The sequence below is a fragment of the Ceratotherium simum genome, chromosome 16 (assembly GCF_057802395.1).
Source record: "Ceratotherium simum simum isolate JZ-2026a chromosome 16, ASM5780239v1, whole genome shotgun sequence".
Taxonomy (NCBI): Eukaryota; Metazoa; Chordata; class Mammalia; order Perissodactyla; family Rhinocerotidae; genus Ceratotherium; species Ceratotherium simum.
The window spans coordinates 12,367,567-12,382,206 of NC_141915.1; positions in this window are offsets into that span (position 1 = coordinate 12,367,567).

A 14,640-nucleotide genomic window follows, 5' to 3' on the forward strand; every position below is an offset into this window, starting at 1 on the left:
AGGGGAAGATGAACCTGAGTTTTCTGCGGGCCAGCTGCTTTGTAGATGTAGGAAGGAGATATAAAAGGCATTTTCAGTTGTAGTAGTCAAATAACACAAGGCTTTCATGAGAGAAGACCCCAGTTCTGTTGCAGAGTGCTGACATGAGACTGTCCTTGGAAGTGGAATCCTAGCTGATGGGGTTTGTTTCCTCATCTGAAAAGTTGGGATGATTGCAGTACACACCTTATAGGGTTGCTGTGAGGATCAAAGGCTATGATGTATGGAAGTGCCTATCTTAGTGCCTGACTCAACTAAGTGCTCAACAAATGCTAGCTCTTATTTGTGCTGCTAAAGTCAGAGAGCTGAATAACTGAGGCTTAAACCTAGGATTTAAAATTCTATCCAAGTCCTTTCTCTATGCCATCACTCTCTCTCTCTCCCAGTCTTAATCTTTGTCTCTCTCAGTCTCTACCTCTGCCTCTGTCTCTTTCTCTGGGTATGTCCCTTGGTCTATATGGCTCTGTACTCTATCTCTGCTTGTCTGTCTGTCTCTGTCCCTCACTCTGTCTTTTGGTGTCTCTCTCTAACTTTTTCTTTTTCTTTCTGTTTCTCTGTCTTTCACTCTACCCATTTCTTTCTTTCTCTTACTCTCTCTATCTCTGTCTCTGCTTCTTTGCTTCCTGCCAGACCGAGAGCCCAGTGCACTCCCATAGGCCCAGGAGCAGGCAGCTCTCCATGGTGCTGATGAGGATGGTACATTCAGGCCTGCATCCTTCATTAAAGAACAGAGATGGATAGCAGTGCTTTTTCTTGAGCAACCAATCAGCAGGGACTCTCCATCTGCTGATGCGGGTAGAGGAACTTCCCTTAATGGAACCAGCTTCTCTAGAGCACACAAGATCCCCTGTGGCCATGAGAGCAGCTGCCTTTCTGCCCCCTTCCCACAAACACACTTAATCCTGTCTTGTACATGCCCATACAACCTCCACAGGGGACTGGAGCAGCAGGTCCTTCCTGGTCTCTGGACTGCAGCGAAGCAGATTGGAAGCGGATTTATTTCTCCTGCTCTAGCGGCGCACAGCAGCTCCCCGGTGAGGGAGCCGGGGGCTGGCCTCCTGGAAGCACAGGTCCTTTCTCCATGGAAACCCTTCTCAAGCATAATGGTGGCAAAAAGCTGTGTCACTTTATCCCTCAAAGATGCTTTCTTTAACATCACCTAAAGTGAATTAAGTGATGAGGGCCTTGAGATTTCATCACTCCTGATCCCTTTCAGCAGGTGATGGGTGGGGGGAGGGCTGAGAAGGGGATATGTGATCATGGAACTTAAAGCAGCCATGCATAGATTTCAATCCTGGCCACATCATTTACTCTGTGTGACCTTGGGCACAGGGTTGATCAGTTTTCCCACCTGAAACTGGGAGCAAAAATATCTGCTTCAGTTTCCTCATAGAATCATCGTGAGGATCAAACAGAAAACAAGATGAGAGAATCTGGAAACTAAGTGTTGTGCATGTTCCAATAGCTCACATTTTTTGAGTGCTTTCTAAGGCCAGACTCTGTGCTAAGCACTTTACGTGCATCATCTCACGTAATCCTTAACATCCTAATGAGGTAGTTACTACTGTTGTCCCATTTAAACGATGAGGAAACTGAAGCTCCTGAGGAGTTATGTGGCCTGCCCAAGGTCACTCAGCTAGTGAGAGAGAGAGAGCTGGGAAATGAACCTAGGTCTGTTTGACTTCAAAGTTCTTGTCTCTTTCTTTGTGTCCTTCCCCCATCCCCGTCTTGGAAGGTAAATTGTGGCTGATATCCCTACAGCCCAGTGGTCCCGACAGACTAACCGAGACCCAGGCAGATGGCAGGGCTTGAGTTGGCAGATCCACACTGAGATGGCCCAGAGGCTGACCTTGGACACACCAGAGGGCACTTGGAGGAAGAGGATTTGGAGTTCCTTACCTCAGGGAGGGCACCATCTGCTCTGTGCTTTTTCAGATCCATTACCTTCAAAATTTGTGACTTTCACTAACACTTCTGGGCAGCAGAGGTTAAGGAGACCAGGTGTCTGCTGCCTTATTTGTCCAGAGAAAGCAGAGTTGTGCCTGAAAGAGATGCTTCTTGGAGTCCAGGAGGCCCCTCTCATTGGCAACAGGGACCCAGCCTGAGGATTCTGCTGACAGCTGGAGCCCTTCCTCCGCCTTCTTCTACCTGCAGCCTCGCCTTCCAGCTCCAAACCACAGTCATCAACTGATGGCCCTTGTTTCTACTTTGAAGAAACCAATTATGCTTTTAAAGTCTCAGGTTCAAATTCTAAGCAAGCCCTCTGGGACAGATGAATCAGTTGGACCCAGGGGAAGCTAATCAGAGAAGGGTTCTGAAGTGAGTTGAATTAAGTTTCTACAATTGGGAAGTCCACCTTCATAAGTGTGAGTGTCAATTTGGTCACATTTCATGTTTTCAAATCAAAATGGGTTCAGCCTCTCCCTCCCAACTTGCCATATTTTTAAAAAACTCAGCGAATCTCTTGGAGCTTTTGGATTATTAAAAAGCCTCAGGGTGTACTCTGTCCAAAATGGTCAGTCTGGCTTTCATATGCTTGTGCAGTAGAACTGGGAAATACAACCAGTCCACCAGCAGGCAGGTTGGGTTTCAGCTGCTGTTGATACTGTTGCTTTAATAACCACACAAGATGGGTATTGAAACCGGTCCAGCACAATGTGATGTTCTCCTGTCCATCTGTGATGCTGTACCTGCCAGTTCAGATCCCTGCACTGATCAAGGTGTTCTTGGGGACCATGATCCTTTCTCCTCAGTGTTACCCTTGGCTCAGGGCACTCCACACTGGGACTCCTGAGCCAGCAGTTCTCTGCTTCACACCTGCATTCTCAGCCACATCCCTGTCACATGGTGGGCCGGTGATGGGGGTTCTGCCAACCTCAGTCAAGCATGGAGCCAAGACCAACTCTCTCTTACATTAGCTTGGGCTGCCTCTCCAGACCTCCCCTTCCCTTAGGGTGGTTCTCAGCCCCACAGTATCATTTCCTGTTGATTAATCTCAGTTAGGATCATCAAAGTCCCTCAGAGATTCCAGTAGGTTTGAGCTTCTCAATGGAAGAGGGCAACATTGGCATATTTGCTCAGAAGTTGCCCGAGGACCCAATCTCCAAGACCTCCTCTGCCTACCAAGGAGTATTGGCAGGAGTAGCCATTAGTTTGGCCAGAAAAATGTTCAGTTGCAGCCCTCCCTAGAAAGGTAAATGGGCAACTGCTTATTGTTTCATATGGGGCCCAGGGGAGTTTTCCCAGAACAATTCACCTACATAGAGAGGTAGCTGCAACATGTAAATTTCACTACTTAGAAGGGTTTGAATTCTGCTTAACCAGGTATCCCGTTCCACTTACAAGAAACCAAGCAGAAGCTCTCACTCTTCAAGCCTCCTTTTTCCTGCTCTGACAGGTTCCTGAGCCCGGGGCCTGAGTCTTTGTTCAAGCTTTGGGTTTAGTTTCTGCTCCAAGTTCTGGCGAATAGCTGAGTCCTACACTCCCTTCCTGCAAGGGAGCCTCCTCTTGGAAGACCAGGAGAGTGTGGAGAGTGTGGGTGAATGTGTACATTCGTGTGGATGTGTGGGCGTGTCTTGTCTGTTTCCCATCTGACTGGCCCTGGTCTGGGGGTGGGGTGGGTGGAGAATCTGTTTTTTTTTTTAACATTTTTACATTTTTAAATAAAACTTTTATTTTGGAGTAATTCTAGATTTATATAAAAGTTGCAAAGATGGTACAGGGAGTTCCCGTATCCTCTTCATGCACTTCATCTGATCTTAACATGTTACATAACTAAGTACTTTCGTCAGGACTAAGAAATTAACGCTGGTACAATGCTATTAACTCAACTACAGACTTTATCCAGATTTCTCCAGTTTTTCTACTAACGCCCTTTTTCTGTTCCGGAACCCATTCCAGGGCACCAGACTGTATTTAGGAAACCATCTGTTTTTCTCCTTGTGCCGCCAAGTCCCGCCCAAGGCTGGGCATAGAACAGGCTGTGTGGGAGTGAATGAATGAATGAATGAGTGAATGAATGAATGAACAAGTGCTAACAATAACAGCACTTCCACCCTGATTAGATGCTACCAGCATTCATGGCTGTGTCCTCTACACATGCTGGGAGACCCCAGTGGTTCACTGAGGCCCAACCACCTGAGGCCTCTTTAACTTTGCTGCTGAGACAGCCCCCCAGCTCTTGTCTTAAATCATCCTGTCCCTATCACCCTAGATGCTCTGCCAGCCTGAGAGTAGTATTCCAAGCCCTAATTCTGTACCGTTCCACCCCGTGCCTGTGGGGCGGGTGTGTACATTCGTGTGGATGTGTGGGTGTGTCTGATATAGGAGCAGCTCGGAAGATGGGTACATTCTTACAGTATTGACAAGTGGTCACAGACCCTGGATCTTGCTGCAGGGGTGGCCAGCATCCTCTTTGGCCTCACGAATTCCCTTTATTTCTGTATCAGTCAGGGCTCAATCACAGAAGCAGAAACACGTTGAGTTTTACAGAACAAAGGATATATTACAGGAAGGGGACTTCGCGCAATTGTGGGAGCTGGTTAAGACCTCCTCGTAAGGTCGTTGCCTCTGTGTCTGGTGTTGGGTCTGAAGTCACTTTAATTTAGCAGGTCTGACTGGTGGAAAGGAAAGCTGGAAGTGAACTTGGGGAGAACAGAGACAAGCTGGAAACCAGGAAGACAGCTGGAGCCAGTGGTGTGCCAGAGCTGGCTCATACCAACTTGCGGGAGCTGATTATTAAATTTTCAGGAATTCTGTGATCTGGTCATTAAGCACAGCCATTCTTAAAAATTAAATTATATAAACTTACAACTAAATAAATGACATTAAAAACAAAGGTAATACATACTCAAGACTTATTACTTTCTAATTATTTTGCTATGTCTTATTATTACCTGTACTCTTGAGGTTATGTCTATTACATCTGTATGGCTGAAATACTATATAATCGTGTGCTGGAGCACACCTCTTCCCAGCTCCTTGCTCAGTGACGTCACATTGATACCTTGAAATCAGCCCCGTGGGAGTATTTATACCACAGAAATTGGCAAATGCTACAGATCGGGCCTTGATTTATTATTTTGTTGATTGTCTAGACTTAAGAAGGTGATGGAGAAAACAATAATAAAGCAAATTGAACTCAAAAAATGTGTAATATTTGTAGAAGTTACATTGTGGATAAAGGAAATATTCTTTTGGTATTGAAAACTATTTTTCAATTTAGCGAAAGAAGTAGCTTACAGCATTGGTGAACAGGTGAAATTCCAACACACATCTTCATCACTTCACTTTGTCTTCCTCATTACCATAAACAAGAGGACCAACCAACATTCATGGTGAAACGGCACCTGGAGAGTTGGTTGTCGTTTGACAACACTTAGCAGTGCACTATTGACTGAGTCTGTTTCTCATGGCCTCCAATCTTGATGACACAGGCGAATTGGAGAAGAAGCTGCCATCCTTTATTGCAGAGTTGAACATCACACCTGGCTCAAGACTTGGAAAAATCAAAGGAAAAGACCCAGCAGGAGCTGGAGGAGGTAAGCCAGGTGTTCCCCCATACCTGCAACGTGAGCCAGCGGTAGAGAGATGTTGTGTCTGAACTGCAGCACTGCCGGGGGTCTTTCCCTGGCCTTCAGAGAGTAATGGCTGGTGTTTCACTTCTGCCTCCCAATTCTGGGGCAAATTTCTCTCGGGATCACCCTGAAACTGGAAGCACGCAGGCGATGGGATGCTGAGAACTATAGTTCCGGTTGAGCTAAGTTGACATAGCCCCACGCCTTCCCTGTCTCCCAGACACGATGTGAGGCTAGGATGTGAACTTCACCAGCGACACAGCTGTCCCTGGGCCTGGTGGGTTCCAGCGCTGGCTGTTGTCAGTGTGCAGGTGGGGACGTGTGCACATCCAACAGCCAGGATCAGGGCTGTGTGGGATGGGCCTGCTGTGCCAATGCTCTGCCTTTGTTATCAATCCAGAACCTGGAGGCGGGCCACTCTGGAAAGTGGAGCTGCTGTAGGAACAAATGGAATGACCTATATTAAAGGGCATCTTAAATAGTCTTTTTTGGGGCATCCTGTGTTAATTACCATGGTGTATATGACAAAGTGTCTGAGCTGAAGTGGTGAAGGTGCTGGACGTAGAAACCATGAAGATCTTCCTTTAGTGGAGAGCTGTGGGATGAGCCAGTGCAGGCCTCATTTGTGGGCCAGCTGAGTAGCATTGTTAGGGGAGAGGTAGGGGGCTCATGGAAGCACACTGATGCTTGGCTTTGTGAGCCAGTGCCCTGAATCCTCCCGACGGGCTGGCCTCCAGGTTGTTTGCTGGCACCCGCCAAGGCTTCTGTGGGCCCTGCCTGCTTTGCCAGGCAGGAGGGTGTTAGATTCAGGGCTGTCAAGCGTCAGGTCTTCATTTGCTTGGCGGTGAGCTCAGTCAGGTGGGCCAATGTCTGCTCCGGGGTCTGAGTTGGGGGCTGAGCTAGAGCCTTCAGTCAAGCATGGCCTTGGCCAGCCGGTCCCCTGTCTGGTGTCTGAGCCAGCCAAGCCAGGGGTGGGTGAGCTAGTGGGGGACAGGCCCTGGCAAGGGCTGAAAAGGGGACAGGAAGGATTGGTCCAGCTAATCAACATGATCATGTCCTGGATGCGTCTCACTTTCCCCCTCATTGACTGTGAACTAGAAACTCCCCTCGGTGCTCCTTGAGCCCCTCGTGTCGCACATCAAGTGGTGACGTGAGTAACACAGGCCCTTGGCACTTGCCACATGGCAGGTGCTTCCTCACCAGCATGGCCACGTGGGCCAGTCTAAGCAGGGCTGCTGGAGGCAGGGGCAGAGGTGCTGCCTGCAGCCTGCCAAGCTCACTTCCCTCAGTCCCAGCGCTCCTGCCACCTGCCACCTGCCATGACCCATGTCCCTGGATGACTTGGCTTCCAACCCCCTGTAATCCTCTTCTTCTGACTCTTGTTCTGGGGCTCCAACAATAGTATTCTTTCTCTCACAGGCTCCAGGTGTGGCTTCTGGTGTTTGCTTTGTGCACAAACCTTCAGCTGAGCACTCTGGGCCAGGCTGCCAGCACGCTCAGCCCTGCTTGGTTTTGCCACTGGAGGATGGTCCTTAGAATATAAAGACCTTTCTGACAATCCTGGTGCTGCTGTCTGACCAGGCTGACCTTCTCATTAGGACAGGTAGGGACCCATTTGTCACATGAAGATGGGAGAGTAGGGGGTGAGTGCCCTTTAAGAAGGCAAGGAACAGTCTCTTTTATATATAGCTGCTTTGGCCTGCAGTCCTGTCCGCTCCCTTCCTTTCTTCCTCTTGTCATCTGTCGTCTTCTCCTTGATGCAAAGATGGCGAGACTGGAGTGCCGCAAGATGGGGTTATGATCAGAGGACCCAGGAGCTTCATTTTGTCCTTAAGGCTCCCAAGGTCATCCAAAGGCTCATTCATGTACAAGTTTGGTGGTTGCTGTGGCTGTTGGCTGGGTATTCAGTTCCTCTCCACATGGTCTCTCTGTGTGGGCTAGTTTGAGCTTCCTCGTAGCAAGGTGGCTGGCTTCTCCCTAGCAATCATTCCCCAGTGAACTAGGTGGAAATTCTATCCTTCCTACGACCTGGCCTTCCTACGACCTGGCCTCAGAAGTCACACAGCATCACTTCCGCTGAACTCTATTGGCTGGAACAGTCCCAAGCCTGACCAGTTTCTAGAAGGGGAGCATAGATCTCACCTGTCAGTGGGAGGACTATTAAAGTCACCTTACACGAGGGGCATGTGAGATGAGAGATATTGTTGCTTTATTTAAGAAAATACCATCTGCCACAGAGGTAAAGTAACTCTTTTCTAAGCAGCTGAGGTTTTGATGCCCAAACCTTGATGCAGAATTCAGGTAAACTGACTGCATTCTGTGGATGGCTTCTTTCTTCTAAGCTGTTAGACCTGAATGGTCTCAGACCCAAGGCCAGGAGGGTCACACTGTCTGTTTCAGCCCTTAATGCTCAAACCCAAATCTTCAATCTTATTGTTACAATGCAAGGAAAAGCCAGCACCAGGGGGAGTGGATCTAGAGAGCAAGAGAAACAGAGGATTTCCTCTAAGTCCAAGGGCATAAGTGTCTCAGGCTTGTCCTCCCCCTGCCCTTCCAGGCCTGGGAAGTGGCCCTGTGCCTGACTGCTTATATTCATCAGGGTTGTCCAGAGAAACAGAACACACACACACACACACACACACACACACACACACACATACACACACCTAGATAGACACATAAATATGAACGATAATAATTATGAATAATAATAGTTATTATTACAGATCTTCCTCAATTTACGATGGGGTTATGCCCCAACAAACCCATTGGAATTTGAAAATATCGTAAGTTGAAAATGTTTTAATACACCTAACCTACCGAGCATCATAGCTTAGTCTGGTCTATGTTAAATGTGCTCAGAACACTTAGATTAGCCACACTTGGGCAGAATCATCTAACACAAAGCCTATTTTATAATAAAGTGTTGAATATCTTGTGTAATTTATTGAATACTCTACTGCAAGTGAAAAACCAAATGGCTGGATGGGTCCAGAATGGTTGTCAGTGTATCCGTTGTTGACCCTCGTGATCACACAGCTGTCTGGGAGCTGCGGCTCGCTGCCGCTGCCCAGCATCACCAGAGCGTATCATACCACATGTCGCTAGCCTGGGAAAACATCAAAATTCAAAATTCGAAGTATGATTTCTATTGAATAGCGCTTGTGCACCACCGTAAATTCTAAAAATCCTAAGTCAAACCGTGGTAAATCGGAGACCGTCTGTATAGGGAATTGGCTCATGGGATTATGGAGGCTGACAAGCTACAAGCCCAAGATCTTCAGGGTGAGTTGGTAAGCTGGAGACCCGGGAGAGCTGATGGTTGAATTCCAGTCTGAGGCTGAAGGTCTGAGATCCAGGAAGAGCTGACGTTTCAGTCCAAGTCAGGGAAAATCCCCAGTTTGAAGACAGTTAGGCAGGAGGAATTCTCTCTTACTCAGGGGAGGCTCAACCTTTTTGTTCTATTCAGGCCCAACCCATTGGATGAGGCCCACCCACACTGGGGAGGGCAACCTGCTTGACTCGGTCTACTGATTTAAATGTTCATCTCATCCAAGAAACCCTCAGAGAGACACCCAGAAGAATATTTGACCAAATAGCTGGGTGCCCTGTGGCTCAGTCAAGTTGACACGTGAAATTAACCATCACGCTGCCGTGTAGGAGCTTTAGGCCTTCTGAAAGCCAGGCTCCATTCTTCTGCTGAGCACTGAGCCAGGCCGTGTGTTGGGCACTGGGGACCATGAGATGGTTCTGACTTGTGCCCCCTTCGAGGAGCTCACAGTCTAAGGAGGAAGAGAGTTGTGCTGGGAAGTAGAGAGAGACAATGGCCTCCAGGATCCCCCATCCAGACAGTCCTCCCAACGGCCACCAGGTTGTCTTACCGCACTGTACTCCTCCAGAGTGGCGACGGCCCTTCACTTGACCCTCAGCTACTTGTCTAACCACTCCCTCCACTTTCCTGGGCTCCCCCGACTCGACTCTGCTCTCTAAGGGTCCAACGTGCTCTAGGATCCCTCAGCCTAGAAAGTCCTTTCTGCCCCTTTCCACCTACCGAGGTCGTCTCGTTTTCCCAGATCCAGTTCCAGCACTGGCTCCTCCATAAAACCCTCCTGTTCACAGCAAAACAACTGCCCTTTTGGTTTCCTTCCCACATCATGTGGTTTGTATCTTTCTTTACCGCCACTGTTTGTTGACGGCAGTAGCCACTGTTCACGGAGAATATAGCATGTGGCAGGCGCCATGCCAACCACTCTATGGGCGTTATTTCCATTTAATCCTTTCACGAACCCAGAAGCAGGTGTTCTGATCTCCTTTTCACAGATGAGGAAACAGAAGCTCAGAAAGGTTCAGAGTAATGTTCCCAAGGTCACACAGCAGTGGCAGGGCTGGAATGTGCACTGAGGCTGCTCCTAACCGATAAGATACATTGCCTGCCTATTCAGCGTAAGTGGGGGCTCCATGAATGTCAGTTCCCTGGGCTGAGATTGGAGAGGAAGTAGGGGAGTCGGGGATTCTGTTAGTCTGTGTGGGTGTGGGTTTTTCAGAAGATGGTAGGACAGTAGCCCTGTGGACTGTGTCCCCAGGAGAGGGCTGGGTCTTTCTGAGCATCAGTCAGCCGGAGGGCTGCTCAGCTGAAGAGCGAACAGGAAAGAAACCAGCTGCTGAAAGAAACCAGCCCCCTGCACTTGGCGTGGAAATGGCTCCCGAGCACAACTCCGCCTCCCACCTCCTCAGACTCAGACAGCAAGGCTGTCAGCCTCCTCTTGTCACGTCTGCCTGAACGACAGCAGTGACATGTGCGTGGGCGGCACTGAAGCAGGGGATCCCTTAATAGATCAGGTGCCTCTCAGCCCTGAGGCTTGATATCCACTCTTTGAGGGACAGTGTCAATGCACCAGAGTGCGTCAGCCTCCACAGGGCCTGGATGAGGGTGAGGAGAGGGAGGCACTCGCAAAATTTAAGGGGGCACCCAAAACCTTAGCAACCGAGATAAATGATATTTTAATGCAATATTTGAAAACCCAAATTAATGCAAAATATGCATGATGAAAAAAATCAACATTTTAAATCAAGACAGGGTCAGTAGGACGGAAAGGCTTTTCCTGACGTCTGAGGGGCACAGCGGTGTGGTCCCATGAACCTTCAGCTGGCCTCCCACAGCTCCGAGTTTCCAGGGAACTGTGACCTTCTGTGTGTGTCTCCCTGATCCAGTGGAACCAGACTGCATTTCATTCACTCGTTCACTCGCTCACTCAATGAGCATCTATGGAGCATTTTGCTATGTAGATAAACATTATTTGAAAATAACGACAAGTTTATACTTATAGCGTCCTTTCTAGTCGTCTCTCTCTCTCCCTCTCTCATTAGCTAGACTCCCAGTACCACTCTGAATAGTGCTGCCAATTTCAGGCACTCTTGTCTTTTTCCTGATTTGATTGGGAAGGAACCTGAAATTTCATCATTAAGTATAACATTTACTGGAAATTTTTGGTATGTACACTTAGGTTGTGGAAATTACATTCTATTTGTGTTTTGCTAAAAGTTTCCTTCCTTTTTTAAAATCGTGCATGGGTATTGAATGGTATTGAATGCTTTTTGTGCATCTTTTGATATGATCATATAATATTTTCTCCTTAATCAGCTAATATGTTGAATTATATCAACTGATTTCCTAATATTGAGCTGTGTTGTACTCCTGGGATAAGCTCTATTTGGTCATATTGTATTTGATATACCGCTGGAATGGATTTGTCCCTATTTTATTTAGGATTTTTTAAAATCCATATTAACAAACACATTTGAAGTATGATTTTTTTTTTTTAATACTGTCCTCGTCCAGTTTTGGTAGCAAGATCACACAGCCTCACAAAATGAGAGGGTCAATTCTCCCATCCCCCAATTCCCTGAAACAGCTTGTGTCAAATAGGAATTACCTGTCTCTTGTGGGTTTTCTAAAACTTGCTTCTGTAGCTAAGCTTGGTGTCTTTGGGAAGGGGAATATTTTTGACTACTTATTATGTTTTTAAAACATTGGTTTATTCAAGTTTGGATTTCTTTTTCAGTCAATTTTCATCATTTATGTTTTTTATAGAAAATTGTCCATCTTATCACTGTCTTTAAGTTGTTTTTTTTTTTTTTTTTTTTTTTTAAGATTTCAAATCTTTATTCTATCTTTTTTCCTGGTTTGAGTTTTGTCTCTTTTGTTAATCTTTTAGAGAGTCATTTTTTGGCTTAATCATCTCTAATACTTTCTCCATTTCATTAATTTCTGCTGTCATCTTTATTATTTCCTTTATTCTATGCTGATTTTCTTTCCCCAGCTTCTGGAGTGACACAAGGAATTCATTTGCTTTTAATCTTTCTTGGTTTTTAATAAATACATTGAAGGCTACATTGTTCCTCTAGGTACGACTTTAATCATGTCCCACAAATTTTACATGAAGTATAATCATTGTCATTTGCTTCTAAATATTTCATAAATTTCCATTGTGAATTTCTTTCTAATCCATTTTATTCAGGAGCGTGTTTCTTCTTTTCCAAATGCATTTTAAAACTACTTTCATTGTTGAATTCTAATATAATTGCATTGGTTGGAGAATATAGTCTGTGTGACATGGACTCTTTCCAATTTGTCAATACTATCTTTATGACCTAGTGCATAGTCAATTTTTATAATGTGCTTTGTGTGCCTGGAAAGAATTAATATTCCATGCTTATTGGAAGCAGGTTTCCAGATTTATCTATTAGATCAGTCTTTTGATTATCTGGTTCAAATAATCTATACCCTTACCGCTTGATCTGTTTGTTTCTTGGGAGGTGACTCTTCTTCTATGATTGGATATTTGTCAACATCTCCTGGTAAGTTTTCCTGTTTTTGCTTTATGTATTTTAAGACAGGATATTTAGATGCATAAAAGTTCACTATTGTTATATCTCTTTCGTGGAGTGTGTTCTTTTTATCATTATGCATTTTCCCTCTTCATTTCTCTTATTGCCTCAAATTCTGTCTCACGTTAGTTTTGCTGTATAGCTTTCCTTTAGTATTTGCCTGGTATGGTTTTTCGTTTCTTTATTGCAAATTTTCTCTGTCACTTGTAAGCAACATGTGGTTAGATTTTTAAAAATCCAATCTGATAGTCTGTTCTTTAACAGATGAGTTTGATCTATTGACTTTTTTTTGGTGTTTACTAGTATATTTATGCCTGCTATCTTCTTTTGTATTTTTCTTTACTTCTATTTTTCTACTTTTTAAGCTGCTGTTAGATTGATAAAGTTTTCTTTTTTCCATTTCTCCCTACTCCTGCTGACTCGGCAACTATAAACGTTACTACTATTCTTTAACAATGACTTTATATTTTTAGCATTTCTATGTTACTATTAGTTTTTTAAATAAAGTAAAATGTTATTCATTATTTCTATTCTCCTTCAGATAAGACCTTAACATATCACAGATCTCCCGTATCTTTTGGTTTAGATATTATTATTATTTAGTAATTATATTGTAATGAAAATAGCATTATTTAGCAATTAATTAAATTTATGAACATAGGTTACCAATTTTCAAGTTCACCTTTGATTTTACTTTTCTTCTTGCTAAAGTACAATCTTTGCGAATTCTTTCAATTAGGTTCCCTGGTGGTAAACACTTCATCTTTTACATTGGAAAATATCTTGATTTCACTTTCAGTCTTGAATGATAGCTTCGCTGGGGATGTAATTCTAGATCGCCTGTTATTTTTGCTCAGCCCTTTGAAGACATGCCTCCATCGCTTTCTATCGTCTATCGTGGTCATGAGAAGCCTGAAGTCATTATGTTGTTTTATTTTTATGGGTAATCTGTCTGCTTTTTTTATCTGATAGTTTTTTAAAATAACTTTTTCTTTATCCTTTTTTTAAAATTAATTAATTTTTTTATTGTGCTAACATTGGTTTATAACATTGCATAAATTTCAGGTATATCATTATACTTCTATTTCTGCATAGATTACATCATGTTCACCACCCAAATACTAATTACAGTCCATCGGCACACATCCCTTTCACCCTCCTCGTCTTTGTCCTTGATATTCTTTAGTTTCACTATGGTGTATAGTTAGACGTGGTTTTAAAAATTTATTTTATGTAGCCCTCAGTATACATGTTCAATTCCAGGACTGATATTTTTCTTCAATTCTGGAAAATCCTCAGCCCTTATCTCTTTGAAAATTGCTTCCTCACGGTCCCCTCTATTCTCTTCTTCTGGAATTCCCAGTAGATACGTGTTTGAGCCAGAGTTTTTTTTTTTTTTTTTTTTTAACAGCTCTTTCATATTTTTATTGTTTTTATTTCTTTGAGTTGTGTTCTGAGTGATTATAACAGCACATCATCCAAAGTATTCATTCTCTCTTTGATTTTATCCTCTAGCATTTGTTCCTTTTATTGAAAAAATTTTAAATTAAGAGCCTATCTATTTTGTGTCCAGCATTTCTAATTGGTTTTTCTTCTTCTTCCTTTTTAAATACCCCGATCTTGTTTCATTTCGTTAGCTTTTGTTTCACAATTCTTTACTGTTGTTATTCACATTGTTTCTTCCTTTATCCATTGTGGATCCTAAATAATCAGAACAATTATTTTTTGGTTGCTCTACTATTCTACGTTGGTCCGGGGTGAATTAGCCTCCTGAGCACTGGTTTTGTCGGCTGTCTTTCTTAGTGTTAGACTTCCTCACGTGTTTTGCAATTTAGCTTTGTAGGATTATCTTGAATAGGAACCCCCTCTATTACCCCTATGCCACATTCACCTTCGGGAGTCATCTCTAAGCCAGTCACTGAGGCCCCCATCCAGCTCCCTACCTCTCATTTGGGTAGTTAAGGCTTCAGTTCTTTGAGGAGATAGAGGAGGATGCAGAGGTAAGAGCCTGGCTGGTTTGGCCAGGTCCGGCTGGAAGGCTGCAGCTCCCTTCTCCCACCTTCCTAATCACAGAGCTTCACACAAACCCCAGCCGTGGGCCGGGGAACATCACAGGGAAACCCCACACCAGGGCCCG